Source organism: Labrus mixtus, chromosome 3 (genome assembly GCF_963584025.1).
Source record: "Labrus mixtus chromosome 3, fLabMix1.1, whole genome shotgun sequence".
NCBI classification, from domain to species: Eukaryota; Metazoa; Chordata; class Actinopteri; order Labriformes; family Labridae; genus Labrus; species Labrus mixtus.
In genome coordinates this window covers 9,486,502-9,503,632 of record NC_083614.1, presented here as the reverse complement: position 1 = coordinate 9,503,632, position 17,131 = coordinate 9,486,502, and the positions used below count along the sequence as shown (strand labels likewise).

The following is a 17,131-nucleotide window of genomic DNA, read 5'->3' as shown; positions in this document are numbered from 1 at the left end:
TTAATTGTGACTGCGCTCATATTTCAGCGTGGCATTTTAGACTTTTCATACAGTGATCTTTTCAAGCAGAAAACAAATGGATGGATTTTTCACTCCCGACTTTACGCTGACCTTTTCCGTCTGGCCCACTAGTGAAATGTCTGCGTGAGGTCGAGGTGAGCAGATGTGTGAAGGCAGCAGGTAAATGGTAAATGGACTTGAGCTTGTACAGCACTTTTCTAGTCTTCTGACTACTCAAAACCTTTTTACAGCGCAGGTCACACCTACACATTCACACACTGATGGCAGAGGCTGCTGAGTAAAGTGTCCATCAGAAGTAACTTACCACATTCATACACAGTTTAATGCATTTATCTGAGTCAGAATAAACCAACTTGCAATAAGTTAATCAGGCAAGATGTGATCGACGTAAACAAGTGACAGGAACATGTACATGTTATGCTTTTACTCTGTATGTCTGACAAATTATGTCACATTTTTAGGTGATACTTTAACTCAGATGGAACTCTATGAAAACCAAAGCTTTAAAATACTTGCAGGATCTTTGTATAAATGCATTTTTACCTCTACAGCAACAACACTTAAAAAGCTAGACCATCTAAAATGTTGTTTTTGATAAAAGATTAGACTGAAGGGCATTCAGACGACTCAGAGCTGTTCAAATGTAGATCAGGTGGATGCATACACAACTCAAAGAGACAAAGATTTAAAGAACACTTCACTGGATCGAGAAGTATCTGCAGCTGCAAAAAGCTGCATGATAATGAACCATGCAAACACAATAGTAATGGGCTGAATAGAGAGAAAAAGGAAAGCAATCTTTGTGTTTTGTGGAGTTGAAGAGGTTGATCTAATCAGCACATGGCCAGCGCTGAAGGTGGTGGTGGTAGGTGATAGGGAGGCTTCTTCACTGCTGCCACTTGACTGCTTATCATGACGAACAAAAGGCAGAGAGAGGCACAGAATAAGGGGAGGGCTGGGAAAAACAACACAGCCCTCTGACCTCAGTAACAGGAATGACACTCCCACCCCCCCTTTCTCCTCTCCTTCCTGTGAACTTTGGAGCACCCCGGAGCTGAGTGAGCACTAAACTGCATCTAATGAGCAGACGAGGGGGAGGCAGAGGAGAGGGACGAGGACGCAGGAGACGCTGGGGTGGACACCATGTCCTTATAGGGAGGCTCCACAAGTGGCTGCAGATATTGTCTCATGACATCTCCCTGTCTGGAAGCCACCTGATTGAGAGCCTGCAGTCTTGATGCATCTGTAATCTGGACTTTGTCCTGCACGCTATTTGCATACACAGTGAGTTGAAAGATCTCAGAGCAATGAAACAGGTATTATTAACTGAGAAAGAATCCCAAACATCCACCTCACCCAGTGCTGCACAAGGGTCACTGCAGGCAAAGTGCACTTTTTCACGGTGAGCACATGGGAAAGCCTCGAGTGTTCTCCCGCTGACATAAATCTCTGGTGTCAAGATGATACCTGCATGAGTTTCACATGAATTCCACAGTCACTAGTGAACTTCTTGATCTGGTCTGTAGCTCTTTTACAAGATTTCAAACTAGTTACTTTGCAGACTTAGAGTTTACACAAAATCACACTGCACCGCAGCCATGCAATGAAGTGTTTTTAATAATAGATGTTAGCATGCTAACATGCTAAACTAATAAAAGAGGAATAGTTATGCTAAATACAGTATGAGCATTTTAGCTTTGTTATTTCAAGCATGTCAGCATGTATTTAGTTTAAACATTTCTGTGTGCAAGAAACATTATTTTTTCCAAATACAGTCCTACCTAATAAAGACCTATAGTGCTTTTTGAATATTTATTTTTGGGCTTTATTATTTTGTCCCTTTATTGGAGAGATAGGACAGTGCATACAGTCGGAAATCAGGGCGAGAGAGAGAGAGGGGAATGACATGCGGGAAGAGAGCCACAGGTCGGATTCGAACCTGAGCTGCCCGCTTTGAGGACTATAGCCTCCGTACGTGGGGCGCGTGCACTAACCACTGTCTCACCAGCTCCCCTGAATATTTTTATTTGATCAACTGTATTGGCGATATGTAAACTGAAACACTGCAGATGTGTTAAACATAAAATCATTCAAGTCAAACTTTTAATGTTTACCTCAGTAAATCAAATGGAATGAATCAAACTAAAACACAGTCGGACATCTACAGTTGGAAAATCACAAGAGCAAGTAATAACCAGCAGTTACTTCAGGTATTTCTGCCCTATGATTTGCTAGAACTACTGTGCTGTGATTGGCTGGTACCATTGACTGTGTATAAAGATGGACAGGGCTTTTACCAGAGCCGCTCATTGCAGCCTTCTTAAAGGGATACTTCACCCATTTGCATTAAGCTTTGTATCATTAGAAACCTGGTAGTATTTTTGAATGGTCGTGCATCCCGCCCTCATTTTCCCCTGAGATGGGAAATCTTTGTATTTCTAAGTCTGTACAGGAGCTTCCAGTGACGCAAAATGACATTTTTTGCGTCATCGGAAGCTGTTGCGGTTAGCGGGGTGAAACTACAACGCTAGTTCCTCATATTTTCGACCACTGAAGCTACAGACCAATCACAGATCAGTGGGTGGGAACTCACTCCCAGAATCGAAACTTAACGTCCGCCATATTGCTTGGAAGCTATGCTAGCAGGCTCTATGGAGAAAGCTGATAATGGCAAAAAAATATAAGGCTGCGAAACCAGACCGGCCTGTCGGCAGCAACCATCTCACGGCTATATTGCTATATTGCTGCCGCCAGCCGCTGCCAGCTCAGCAGCCGAGACATAAGGCCTGCCTGTCGGCGGCGGACGAGAAGCCGGGGCGGACTGGTAGTGTCAGTGCTCTCACTGTTTGCCTATGGACACAGACATACAGTCTGTTTTCTGCCAGTAATTTCCAAGATCAATTCTGGAAGAAATCTCGGAATCTGTTGAGGAAATGTCCTCATGTGTTGAAGTAAATATGTCTGTAAATGTTTTTATATATATTTCTACTGCTATATTGTATATTTTGGAGAAACTGTAACGATCGAATTTCCCTCTGGGATTAATAAAGTATTTCTGATTCTGAACTAGAGGACCTTAGTGGGAGTGGCCTGCGGTGCTGTGCATTCTGGGATTTGGTGTCTTTCATCAACATGAGCCAAAAAGACACGTTCTGCCTTTTCTCGGTCAAGAAGGCACCAACTTCAAAATGTATTTCACATTTCTACTTCATATATGACCCAATGTCAATACAGATTCATGTTTCAACGGGTGAAGTATCCCTTTAAATTTGTTGTAATGATAAAGCTGATAATTTAGCAAGCTAGCACTACTTGCCGGTGTTTGGCACTTGCCTGTTGAACAGAAAGCAGGCCAGCTCTGCATCCACAAGTGAAAGCCAACCCAAAGTTCACCCTCGTTTCGGAACGACATGGCATTTAGCCTCACTATGATCATATATTTTCTTCTTTGCCGCTACAGCTATGTTCGCAATATTCGCCGGTTTGAATGGCGTCCATTGTATCCAATTGTATCCACTTGGAGGCCCCTAAGTGCTGCTTGAGCCGCATTACTTTTCCATAAGTCTGTATTTTATTTTTTTAGGGAAAAGCTACTGACTCTATCTCTATCTCTCTATAAAGTTTGACCAGGTCTAGATGACTGTAAAATACTTTGTTTGCATTGAATTGCATTTCAAGTTTTGGTTCTAGAGCTAGTGTGGTCGATTAGCAGAGTAGACGAGGTATGAATACGAGGTTTTACCATCCAGCTCCCTTCTGCGCATCTATTGGCTCTCAATTATGTCAATTCTACATTTCATTTCGCAGACACTTTTATTCAAAGGGACTTCATCAGAGAGTAAGTACCACACAAGAGAGGATCTAGAGAAGAGGAAATAACATCTGTATTGAACTGCTTTAAGTCAGATCAGACACAGGCAGTGCACAGAGACAAAGAACATTTTTTTTCATGATTTAAGTTTTAATATCATCTGCCTCAACATCACCAGTGCAATATGTCAGCGACCGTCATGGGGCTGTTTTTTGCTTCAATTCTGTACAATGGAGGGAGACAGAGACGTGAGATCTATTATTATCAAACAGAGACGATGTCTGGTACTTGCTGCCTAAAATGTTGCTTATCGTGTTTTCTGCCAGAAGGCTTGTTCACCAAGAAGAAAAGCAGAACAATGTTCACCATCAGGAAAAAATACTTTTCCTCGAGTGACGTTTGCGAAGAGAGACTTTCAGACTCCATACATTGTCTACTGAAGTTTTTTTTTTTCCACACACAGGCTATGATTTGTACACAATGCATCACGCTCCACGAGAAGAGAAAGGAGCACATGGAGAATCTGACTTTCTTGTGGGACTAGCGTGTGTATGTTAAGTCTAGACAACAGGGAGTGACCTTTAAGGTACAAAAGATGAGTGTGTGTCTTCTCGGGTGCAGTCTCTTGTGCCCAAAAGCACATGTTTACAGCTCATGCATGCAGAATGCTCAGTGGCAGATGAGTGCAAACACGTGTTACTGACAGAAGCTGACGTGAGAAAGAGAAATACATGTGTAAGGAAGGAATGCTGCAGGAGTATCTTATAAAATGCAAATGACTGCATGCATATGCTAACAAACAGAAAAATCCAAGTGATCTGGCCGTGGCATTTTCTGCAGGAATTCACAAATGCCAAATGTCTGTCTGTGTTCCTCAAGTGCCACGTGTTCTGACCTGCTGCGTCAGATAAAACTCAGCAGTTTTATTTCTCAGGAAAAAAAGAATCAAGAACAGACAACGAAAGGGTGACATAAAATGTTTGAGCACAATGATCACGTTGTAGTAAATCATTTACATTGGTGAGAATATTTCTGCCATCACGAGGTCACAGAGACCAGACAAGTCGGATCCTGAGAAGGGAGTAGTTAAAAGCAAAGACAGCCTGCTTATTATCCAAAATGAGAAACCCATTTTCCCAAACCAGAGCCCAGCATTACCTCATTTAACAATGACCTACATTATGTGACATTTCAATCTAGTCTGGTGCACAGAGCTCAAACGATGACTGAACCGTTTTCAGTCCAGCATATTGGAGTCTTATAATGCTGCATTTATTGAGTGTACCGGCCAGGATCTCACAGGGAAAGTATGTGCGTGCCGGTTGCAGCGGTTTGTTGTCAGAACAGCGTAACTCCGTTGGAACGCGACTGCAATGCCGAGCAGCAAACCGCCCTGTTTCACCCCTAATGAACATCAATCAAAGGCACATTCTTACAGCAGGACAGACCGCCAAGTGTAAACTTGAAGGCAAAGCAATTACAAGAAACTTATTTCTAGACTGGAAAATATTTCCTTTGCCACTGTCTGGTGGAGGGAAATGTTTAAGAGAGAAGAAATGAAAGGAGGAAAGAGCAGCTTGTGGAAAAGAATCCCAGGCATGTAACCAGTGGCTGGGCAGATTTCCTGGGCAGGGTGACAGCCCGGCTGCTGCTGCTGCTGCTGGGTCTTCCTCTCTTAACTGCCAGACCGTTATGTTTGTTAACTGGAAGCCGACATTCCCTGGACGGCTCCCGCCGGAAAGATCAGGGAGGAATTCTTGTCTGAACATTACGTGGCACAGAGACACAAGTCGCAAGAGTCCCAAAGTGAACATGGCCACACGTGGACTGATAAAGCCGGCTGTGCCTGTGCACACTGTTTATTGTCAGGAGTCTGCAGACATGATTAAAGGGTGGTTAACAGCAGTCAAATTGTTGCTAGGCAGAAGCACTTTCCTTACAAAGACCTCAACATGTAGGATATAAAAATAAACTGGGACAAGTGTTTAAGTCTGCAGAAGTGCTGATGGCTCCGACCAGACGTCTCGCTTTCTGCAGGTTTGGCCCAGTTTCAAGTTATGTGCATCAAGCTCCAAAAAGTATTCCAGTACAATTTCCAGTTTTTTTATCACAATAATAGATTAACATACTTGTACTCATTGCTTACATCGATGTTTATCATACATGAAGAATGCACCAACTGTCTGAATATAACACTTTCTTCTTTGCTATCAACAGAATCTGTCGCGCCCACATGTAGCTCTCATGCTCCAGAGAAAGTCAGTCTTTCTTAAAAAAAAAATAAAAAAAACTCCAGGAGGATTCCTTCTTTCTCCATAATAAACCCTGCAACAACAATACTGTGTTTATGGCTTCCACAGAGAAGGTGTGCTTGGTTGGTGCACTAAGGGCTCAAATGAATTCTAAAGACAATGCAGATGGTGCATGCGTCAGGCATATACAGTATATGTGCTTGCATGAACATGTCTTACACTTGAAAGGGCCAAGTGTGGGTTTAAAGTCAACCGATTAGAATTTATCTTTATGGGAACATGAATGTCTGAAGCTTATTTTATGTCAATGCATCCAGTGGTTGCATCCAATTTTTGCTTTTATACCAATTCTATGTGCAGTAGACATATTCACTGAATCAACAAATGAGCAGGGACAAAGATACAGGTGAGCAGAAAACATAATGAAGCAGTTTCATTACTTTCACAAAGATCACATCTGTCCTGCTTCTGCAGCAGGATATTTATGTCAACCCCCGGCCGCTCACCTGCGCTGACTTTTACTGAACATATCTCGCTGCATTCTCACATCAGATCACCCTGAATATGCAGAAAATTTACCAGGGGGGCACGCAAGAAAGATTCCAATGTAAAGTCGGAGTGAAACATATGCCTGTTTGCGTTTTTAAACAATTCAGGACATTTTAGGAGTTTTGTGCACTGAAATTAATTGCATTGGGATTCATCACCTGGGGTACCTCAAAAGTATCAAGAAATGTAACCATCCTGAGCGACAAGACACAAGCATGGCTTAAAAAACAATCCATGCACGGTACTCTCCACAGACAGAGGTGAAGTCAGCACCTGGCAGGCTGTTGTGTGAAAATCTCAGCCATGGAAATTGGATCTGCAGTGACCTAGTTGCTTGAGTGGGCTGATAATATGTCACAAGGCGGCAACAATGAGGGGGATATGGTAGATACACATGAGAAAGTGCAGTAATAATTCATCCACGCTAACGGTTTTATGGAGGCACAGTGCTGACTGAGGCGGACTTTCAGTTTTGTTCCCACAAAGCCTTTCACAGGAACTGTTCCTGTGCTAATAAACCACATTTGTATGATTCCATCTTTAGCATTAACTTTAAAGCATGCTGTTTATATTGCAAATGTTGTTTCAGGTGAACAGAAAGAAGAAGTGAGTGGTTAAAGGAGCCCCAGCTGCAGCGTAGTGAAACTTTCTGTGCCCTGTGGCCAAACACTTGATGAGACTGTTTGTCCTACTTCAAAGGCAACATGTGTCTACATTACAGCTGTGAAGATAGGTCGGCTAATCTCCAGAGGGAATCTGCATGCATCCAGGGCACTTTGAGGCCACCCAGTGCACACCGAATTCCCAGAATCAGAGGTGCACATACACAAAGCACACATGAATCTGCAGAAGTGTTAGGTTTATTTACACAGGCATCAAAGGCTACGTCGTAGTTCCTGAGAACAGAGAGGACGCTGAAAAGACAAACAAAGGGAGAAAAATGTATTCAGTTCTGTGTCTTCATCAACGAACAGGGCTCTGTCTTCCTCTTGCATGAAGAAAATCAAAGAGGGACATGAGTGGCATGATGGAAACATACAGAAACCTGTTCTGTGCTATGTCTATCATCTGTAACATATGGACACTAAAGGAACACGCATTTGCAAAATCAGCGCTCTGGTTTTACTGGTCATGGATGCAAGCATCAGTACTGGTGATCAAATGAGAATTAACCACATTACTTCCTGCAGAGGGAAGAGGCACTCCCGCCTCTGCCCAGCAGTAACCGACATGAGTAGGAGTGTGAATTAGGAGGGAGTGGGAGCGGCGAGATTCAGAGGAAATGAGGAGTTGAAGGGGAGGGGGGGTGTGTTTAGGAAGCGGACGAATTGCAACGTAGGAGAAAGAAAGAAAGAAGATGCCCATATATGAGCAGATGCTTATGAAACAGGATAGAGGACTTGCCTGCTAAGGCCCGGGATCTCCCTTGGGTGCAACAACAATGCAATACTTCCTCCACGTATAAACACACTCCCCGACACTCGAAAGCTCAAGTTGCATCGAGCACATACTTTCTCTCAACGGTTCTTATAATGCTCTTTATCATTATTAATTATATATATATACATACAGTACAAGCTGCCTAATGGCTGGATGGTATCAGTGTTGTGTCAGTTATTTCAAAGAGCAGGTTTTTCTCTGTTCGGCAGCTGCTGTGCAGAAAGGCGATGTCCTGCAGGCAATTAGCAACACACCTGCACACTCGCAGAAAATGACTTTTTTTTGCACCTACTTGCTCACTCTCACACTGAACATCACACTCACATTGTTGTTCAATCAATCAAACCTACCCTGTTCTCTCCTAAAGCTGTCTTTAGGATGCTACACTCTAAAACAATTCCTCCATTCAGATCGATTAACCATTTGATTCATCTTTAAGCCTCTTATGCGTCTAAAACATTCCCCACTCCACTACATGTGCAGGATATCAGAAGCATAGAGACCTGTATGTTATTAATTAACACATGTACAGCATACAGCATGGCTACAATGCAGACACAGTTCTTTACTAATTGAACCCAGACAACACCGCAAAGAGAAGTACACATGTACCGTTAAGGAACGTTTGGCTCAAGGAATAGATGATTCTCTTGGTTCCAGTTCTGGTGTGACCAAATGTGGTCAAAGAGAGGTTTGTGGATCAGTCATCAATGTTTGTGTTTAAACCAGAGCAGTAATTGCACTATATGAGTGAACAGATGAATGATCTCAAACCCGATCAGTAGAGATCATAGACTGCACAACACTGCCATCATGTGGTGGACAAGCGGTCGCACAACACAAGAGAGTGAGATTCTTTAATGGCTCATTTGGCCTCGGTTGTTCAAAGGGTTTAAAATCAGCTGCTGCAGCTTACTTAATAGACTAAAAATTGATTAGATGGATCAACCTGAACCAGACACAGACTTCTGAAGATTACAAATTCTAGCTCACACGTGCTCCAAATGGTACGACACACTTCTTACTTCTTTCACAAGAGGCACCAGAATCCATGAATGACAATATTAATGAATGATGTAAACAGCTGTTTGGTGGAATATTTAAAGGGGGAAACAACAAGTCTACTTATCTACTATGTCACAGGAGCAATTATCAATTTTAAATTAATTCTTTTGATCGACATGATTGTAAAATTGTTTGGTTTGACCTTCTCTAAAGTTTGATTACATTTTGTTCCTGCCAGCCTGAATCAACCCTGAGCTTGATCAGAATAACTGGATCCTCAATCCTACTCAAAGGTTGAAACAAAACAAACGGGAGTTTTTATCCAGATAACACAAAGCACTTTTTTTTCTTTTGAACAACCCATATTCAAGATTTCAAGGCTGCACAGTGGTGCAGTGGTTAGCGCTGGAGTGGGAAGGTTCATGGTTTGAATCCCTGTTACCCAGGAGCCTCTCTGTGTGGAGTTTGCATGTTCTCCATGTGCATGCGTGGGATCTCCCACAGTCCAAAAACATGCTCGTTAGGTTGATTTGTGACTCAAAAATTGCCTCTGTCTGCCTCTATATGTCAGCCCTGTGATTGACAGTCAGTCAGGGTCCAGGGTGTAACCCCGCCTCTCGCCCAATGGCAGCTGAGATCGGCTCCAGCCCCCTGCGACCCCGAACAGGAAAAGCAGTAGATAATGGACGGATGGATCTACAAGATTTTGTCACCACACACAAATATATATAATGTGTGTGTGTGTGTGTGTGTGTGTGTGTGTGTGTGTGTGTGTGTGTCTATGCAATATCAATTTTCAACACAGTACATTTTGTATTTCTTTGTATTTTATTTTAATATTCAGTATATATTTCTATATTTCCTACAGACACTTTAGCTAGCAGTCTCTAAATGCAAAAGCTCATTTGCTTCTACATAAAGATCACTGTTCTACCACCAGAGGGCAGCACCACGCTGACAGTTAAAATGTGGCTCTGGATATGACAGACTTGAGAGGGCTGGGTCTGATGAATAATGAAAGACTGCTGAAACAATGTTTGTAAAATGATCCTTCTCTCAATTACAGTAAAGAGCGTCGCCGGTGACAACAGGCGACTCAAAAGAGAGGAAGTGTTCTCACAGAGATACTCACCTGTGTGGAGAGAGAGAGAGAGAGACCTCAACGAGTATGCACCGGGTCGTCCCACTCTATGAGAGCAGCATTAATCTGGAAAGACAAGAAAAGACAATCATGAAAATTATAATCCAGGTATTTTACCTTACAAGGGTAACAAAGTGTTGTAGCTGTATTTTTTTTTACCCTGGATACAACAGTGTGGATTATATGTGAGAATAAAGTAGACAAACATGATGTCAGAAGTTGTGTCTCTTATACACAGAGTTGTAAACGAGGGGAACAAGTTTGTTTTGTGACATTGCTTTTCCTCCTCAGTGTTGTGCAGCATATTATATTTGAGTATTAGATTTTATTGAACAATGTTGTGTTGTAGTACTCAAAAGACCGGACTCGAGACCACTTTTTGAAGGTCTCGGTCTCGCCTTGGAGTCTAAAGCATTTTTACTCAGTCTTGTCTCAGTTTCAGACTGGGCGGACTCCGGGTTTTAAACCGGTCAAGACCACCACTGAAAGGCTATTTTTGTCATTACCGGGAAAGGAAAACTGATTTTTCTAAAAGACAAACGACTTCAATTCATATTTATCCCCCACTTACAGCTGCAAACTTCCCGTGGTTACAGTCTAACCATCACACAAGATGATTTTTCTGAGATATTTATGGTCTTGGTCTTGACTTGATCTCGATCCCTAAACGTCTTGGTCTTGACTTGATCTCGATCCCTAACGTCTTGGTCTTGACTTGATCTCGACCCCTAAACGTCTTGGTCTTGACTTGATCTCGATCCCTAACGTCTTGGTCTTGACTTGATCTCGACCCCTAAACGTCTTGGTCTTGACTTGATCTCGATCCCTAACGTCTTGGTCTTGACTTGATCTTGATCCCTAACGTCTTGGTCTTGACTTGATCTCGACCCCTAAACGTCTTGGTCTTGTTTCGGTCTTGGAGCACTCTGGTCTTGGGTATGTCTTGGTCTTGGTTAATGTGGTCTTGACTTCAACACTAGAACAATGTAACCAGAACAAACTGAGAGTAACGGTTGATCTAATACAACGACACTCAGGCGTCTGTTATTTCACAATGTTGACACCACAGATACTTTAAGCAACCTTTTACTTCCTCCTCTAGTTTATAGTTGACCGTGCTCGACGGTGTCAGAGGATTGTTTTTGTGTCTCAGGTCAGGATAAACAGTAATTCAGTCTAACAGGAGCTCAACATCCTATAACTAAGAATATGACTTCATTTTAAAGCATTGTAGAGCTGTGAAACACACAATTATTATAATAATTATCCAAAGACTCACAAGTCGTGATTTCATCAGGACAATAACAGGTGTGTCAGGTAACATACAAGTCTGCAACATCAGCAATTCGTGTTCAGCATCCTCAGTCATCTATGAGTTACATCATTCTGATTATTATTTATATTAATCTAATTATGTTCATTATTTAAAGATGTTTATACATTTCAAATACAAGAGTTTCAACTTTTAGGGATCAATGCTGACAAACAGTATAGCAGCATCATTCATAGCAAGGTTGATTTTGGCACACATTTGTACAACGACGAGCAACATTAACGATAACCGTTTCTTTTTAAATAGTCCAACCAAAACCAAAACACAAATTTACTGAAGGACCAAAAACTGAATTTGTCCAAAGTTTTCTAATGTTGTTACTTATTGATTCTACCGTGGAGGCAGCTGTCTGTGTGCAACACTGAAGTATAACATACATTCACCTTTACTGTAGTCACATAATGTGTACCATATTGACTCGGGTCAAAGTTACTCCTGGTCAAAAATGACTTCAACACAAGTGGAAGTTATTAAGATCATGATTCATGTTCAACAACTTCCTCACTTACTATCAATACACAGTGATTAGAAGGGTAATGAGGGGAAACTCTTAATGGCTATTTACAGAGGCTACAGACTATGGTCATGTAGAATAAGGTACTAATAAGTGCTTTATAATGACTTATAAACCGGCAGTATGCTGCTAATTAGCATGCTAATAAGTAACTAGTTCATGGTGAATACTGTGACCTTCATTTAAAGTGTTACTGTTTGTGCCGTTTAGAAAGTGTGCAGGAGTTAGCCTGCAATTTTTGGTCATTATAAACAAGAAATGACACAATGTTGTGTGCCTTTGGACTGGTTTGTTGTACATCGCCATTTTTTTTTTTTTTTTTTGTAGATTTTCGTGGATAGAGTCAGAAATCAATTACATGCGGGAAAGGCGCCACAGGTCACCCCGCCTGGAGAACCACAGCCTCCACATTTGGGGCGCGCACACCGACCACTACATGGTCCCGTATCTCGACATTTTTGTTGCCGTGATATCGGTATTGTTGTTTGATCTTTACTGCTGTCATGTCTAAGTTTAAAATTCTGCTACCTGTGCTGCTGTGTTGCAAACGTAGTATCCAACCCGACACTGTAGTTACGGATGGTTTCAGAATAGGATGACCAGCAAGCTGATAAAGCTGTGATGGTGAAGAGTCCTGTAAGCACACAAAGTGACACACAACCAACCAATTAGTGCCTTCGTCACCCAGAAGAACCAGTTGACTAGAGGATGGCGCTAGAGAAGATAATTCAATTTAATGACAGTGTCTTTATGAGGGACTCATTCCCCTGATGATGAACAGATGCACTATGGAGACCTGCAGGAGCTGGTTGGTGTAATTGTGTCAGCTGTGTTTTAGTCCCACCGGCCCAGACAAACATCCATCCATCCATCCATCCATCCATCCATCCATCTATCATTTTATTTGAGACTACACAAAGTCTCTGAATAACCCACGCATCATGACAGGTCCCATAGTGTCACATATCACTCACATGATGACAGCAGTCAGTGACCCGGCTGCTGTCACACAGGGTCGTGTGTGTCACTGTGCCGGGTGACGACCTGAGAGCTCTCAGCTGTGATGACAGAGAGACAGTGAGGCCTCACACCAGCTGATCGAAGGATAAACTGTTAAGAGACGGTTTATATCGACGAGCGTTACCTAGAAGTTCTTGTGGTTTTCATGAAATCTAAAAAAGGGTTATAGAGTATCACAGAGTATTTAAACATCCAAAACAGACATTAATCTCTTGAAGCAATGGTTCTTAGATTTACTACTTCTAAATAATCCTCTAATGAAGCCATGCCAGGATACATATTGCAAAAGAATCTCCTGGGCCTGCAAGATATGACAAAAGTATAAATCATCATGTAGCTGCTGTTCTTCATGTTTTACACAATAACTGTGTTTGCAACATGTTGCAACTCTTGCATCCCAAATCTTAAAGGTAGTTGACAGTTAGCTTGAGCTTCATCTGACTGATGGTACAATATTTAGACGTGTATTAGAATGTTTACACTAAATATCTAAATTCATTAAAAATTGACTAAACCTGTGTTATATATATTTGTAGTTGTGCACTTCAATTACCTCAAATGTTTCCAACAATTATCAATAACAGAGAAACCTGTAACTTTATAGTTGTAACGGGACGTGCCTTGTCGCGGCGGCCGCCATTACAGAGCCACCATGACGGACACGACATGTTTACTGCTGCTGTGGAAACACTCTTTTGTTATCGTTTCGACCGAGAGCAAACGACACGTTGCTTTGTCCTTCTGAGGTTGTTTTGAACTAATGTCGATAACGTGATAGGAAATACGATGGTGAGGCCATTTCTTTTGTTTGAATTTAAAAATTGACTCTTGAGCTCTGTGCGTTTCCTTCTCTGACTTCCTGTTCTATTCTGCGCAGTTTGACCTGCATGTGCCTGCATCGTACTTCATTGAAAATAAGACTTGCAGCGTGAGTGAGGACGGCGTAGAGTGTAGTGGCGCTGCTGGCACGCCCTGGAGACGGATCGCGGCGCTTACTATGGAAACAGTCGTTGACGAGAGTGGCAGCGAATGGTGGCGTAGCACGCGGCGCTGACGGGCATGAAGTATATGGAAATGGGGGGTTCTAGTTAACAGAGGTTTAAAGGTTTCTATGCAGTATTTTTAGGATAAAACGTACACATGACATACTTGATCACTGGCCACCACACCGGCTGTAACTTGTTTGAAGATCCTTGTTATAAATAAAGACATAAATGAAATGTTCATGTGCATTTAAAATACTATCAGCTTCAACAGGAACAGTAGCACCGGTGATGGAAGGAAGGTAATCACTCAGAGAGTCTTTTTGAAGCCTTCATCACTTGATGACAAGCAGTGAATGCTTTGCAGCCTCATGTGTGACACATCCACTCACACACTCAGTGACTGTTTAATACTTTGGGCACTGTGTAACGCTCAGCTGAGGAGGCTGAGAGAGCTTTGACGTGTGTCCGAGCAAATTTCACATGTAGCTGTGTTGACTGGAAGCATTCTCTGAAGGTCTTTGTGAGCCGAGCAGTGACGCACACACCGGCTCCAAGGAGGCCAGCGTGGAATTTGAGTCGAGGGATAGAGAGAAGGGGAGAGAAGGGGAGGAGGAGGGTGACGCTCTCACGAGATTAAACCACGCTATGGTCTGAATGTGGTGTAACCAGGCAACACAGTCAAACCCACGTCAGCACCATAAACCCACACAGGTGGAGCCACATGCAGCCGACTGAAGCCATTTTTTGAAAAAAAGGAAAACAACACAAAAACATGCCCAGCAAATATTTAGCAATGACTTGTATGTGGTTCTACGCATTCACCGACTGCAGCTTTTGTTTAAAAAAATACTTCAGATTCAACTCAACACATGAACATGGAAGACAATGACCTGATCATGAATCAGGCCAGAGACATACAAGAGCAGATGTTGGAGCAACATTTAGTAGTCAGTCAGTCAATTCAGTTTCCACTGAGCGGCCAAATCTTCAGTCTTTAAAATGTCAGACAGAATTACATATGTCCAGAATGTCCTGTAATTAAGGTGATGTTGAAAGAAGATCATCCAAATATTCAAATGACTCTCCCTCGAGGCCCACAGTGATGCTGTAGATCACGCGATTGTGAAAATGTTTGATACTCTGATTCTTTTAGATACCACATGTTGTTTAACAATACAGTCTTTGTTATTTTAATGACACAGATCTTCAGGCACAGATCTTCAGGCATTGTCTACTAAATTGCACAAAATGCCTTGGCAATGTTTTCATAGGAAATGTTGCCAATGTGTTTGTGCAATGAAGACGTGTGCAGGAGTCTGCTCATAACTCTTGTGACATAAAAAAAAAACAAGAAATGACGTGATACTGAATGCCTTGAACTTCTACTTTTCTCGACATAGTATAGAAACTGATATTCATTTTTACTAGCATTGTATTAACATTTACAATTCTGGCATTGTGACAACCTACTGAACTGCTGAAACTGGAACCACAACATGTTTTTGTCAGTCCATTTATACAGGCCTAATCAAGCTGAATTTATGTCTGTCATTTCTTGTTGCAGCTCCACAACAACCCACACTACCTTTGTCATTTAAGAATGACTTTTAACCTGATGTAATGAAACAGTAAGTAGGGCAGTTGTACTCAAACAGTCCAAACAACCAACATCTATAATAACAGTTTCAGCATCCTGAAATAAAAATGTATTTTTTAATATTCTCTGACTGTGTTTCCAGTCCTTCCTGATTTTGGGTACGTTTTAGTTCAGATAAAGTTCTATAAAGACAGCGAGGCCTATGTAACATTTAGCTCATTAATTTATCAGCATGTCTAATGTGTAGGCTTGTTGCTCATTGTCTTAAAGATTATAAATTGATTTGAGTTTTTTCAAATTCAATGTTTCGTTTTATTCTTTTTTTTCTCATTTTCTATGACAAAGAAACATTCTTATGATTAAGGACTTCAGATATTTGAAGTAATCCTTTAAAGATTTTGGAAACACTGACATGTAACTCTTCTAATCTCCTCTCTTTCCTACAGTAGAGGCGAATAGACCGCGCAACTAATCGGTTAATCGAAACAACAATCAACAGATTAACCGACACAGAAAAAATAATCGGTGGATGGATGCAACCATTAAATAAAAGTTTAATCGAACAAGTGGCTTTAATGCCTAATGTTCAATCAGTATCGGGTAACTTTTTCGACAACTTCCCTGTTATTCACTTTCTCAAAAATGCACTTTCATCATGACCGAGTAAAGCCGTTTCCTCTGTTATTCCTCTAATGTGTGACCACCTGTTACCTGTGCTTCCATTACACACCTCAAGGCTGAAAAACGAGTGTCTGCCCTTCTTTTAAAGCTGACACACAAATGACGAATCAAACAGGTGGCCTATCGACCTGATGGAAATATCCTGCACTACCTTCATGTAGATTTGTCCCAAATTAAAAAAAAAAAGCTTACTGGTTTAAAAAATGTTAAGAGGATCATATGATTGTGATCGACTGGTTGTTATAGTTTACAAGCTGCTCTCACACCGCCGTCATGTCATGTTACAGCTCCGTAAAGAAGATTCATGTAATCTCCGGGCTGATACTCACCTGGCCTCTCTGATCCGATAGTTTCTGTTTTCTTAAAGTCGAGCGATGAAACAGCAGATGCAGGGGATTTAATTTAAAAGAAAGGCACTCCAGCTGTGTCGAATAAAAAGTTCTAGACGGAGAAATTAAAAAAACGGCGACCTGTTGATGTGAGAAGCAGCGACAGGAGACCCGGAGAGAGAAACATCTGCTGCTGGCGGCTGCTGAGCTGCAGGGCTGAGACTCACCTCTCTGCTGAGAGGAGACAACAGCGCCCTCTGCCGGCAGGCTGCGCGTCTACACATTTGACATCAATGAGACAATATCTGGAGTGCACACTGTCAACGTGTGTTAACACATATTCCTTGTTGACAGTATAGCATTTTTATTGCTCAGTCCATTGCTGAGTAAACACAACAAACAAACAAATCAACATGAACTGTCAGTTTGCCATGTTAAGGACCCCCATAAAG

At 41.9% G+C, this 17,131-nt stretch overlaps 1 protein-coding gene across 2 annotated transcripts in view; it reads right to left on the bottom strand.

Annotated features, from left to right (window-relative positions):
• gng12b (guanine nucleotide binding protein (G protein), gamma 12b) overlaps positions 1 to 16,900 on the bottom strand; it is a 30,222-nt gene extending 13,322 nt beyond the window's left edge. The window contains exons 1-2 of one of the 2 annotated variants that reach the window (XM_061030772.1): positions 16,680 to 16,900; positions 10,211 to 10,285 (exon numbers count right to left, since the gene is read on the bottom strand). The gene's annotated coding sequence lies outside the window, so the exon portion shown is untranslated. The remainder of the gene's footprint in view (positions 1 to 10,210; positions 10,286 to 16,679) is intronic. The other variant, XM_061030779.1, reaches the window with a different exon arrangement.
• Between the last annotated feature and the right edge of the window lie 231 nt (positions 16,901 to 17,131).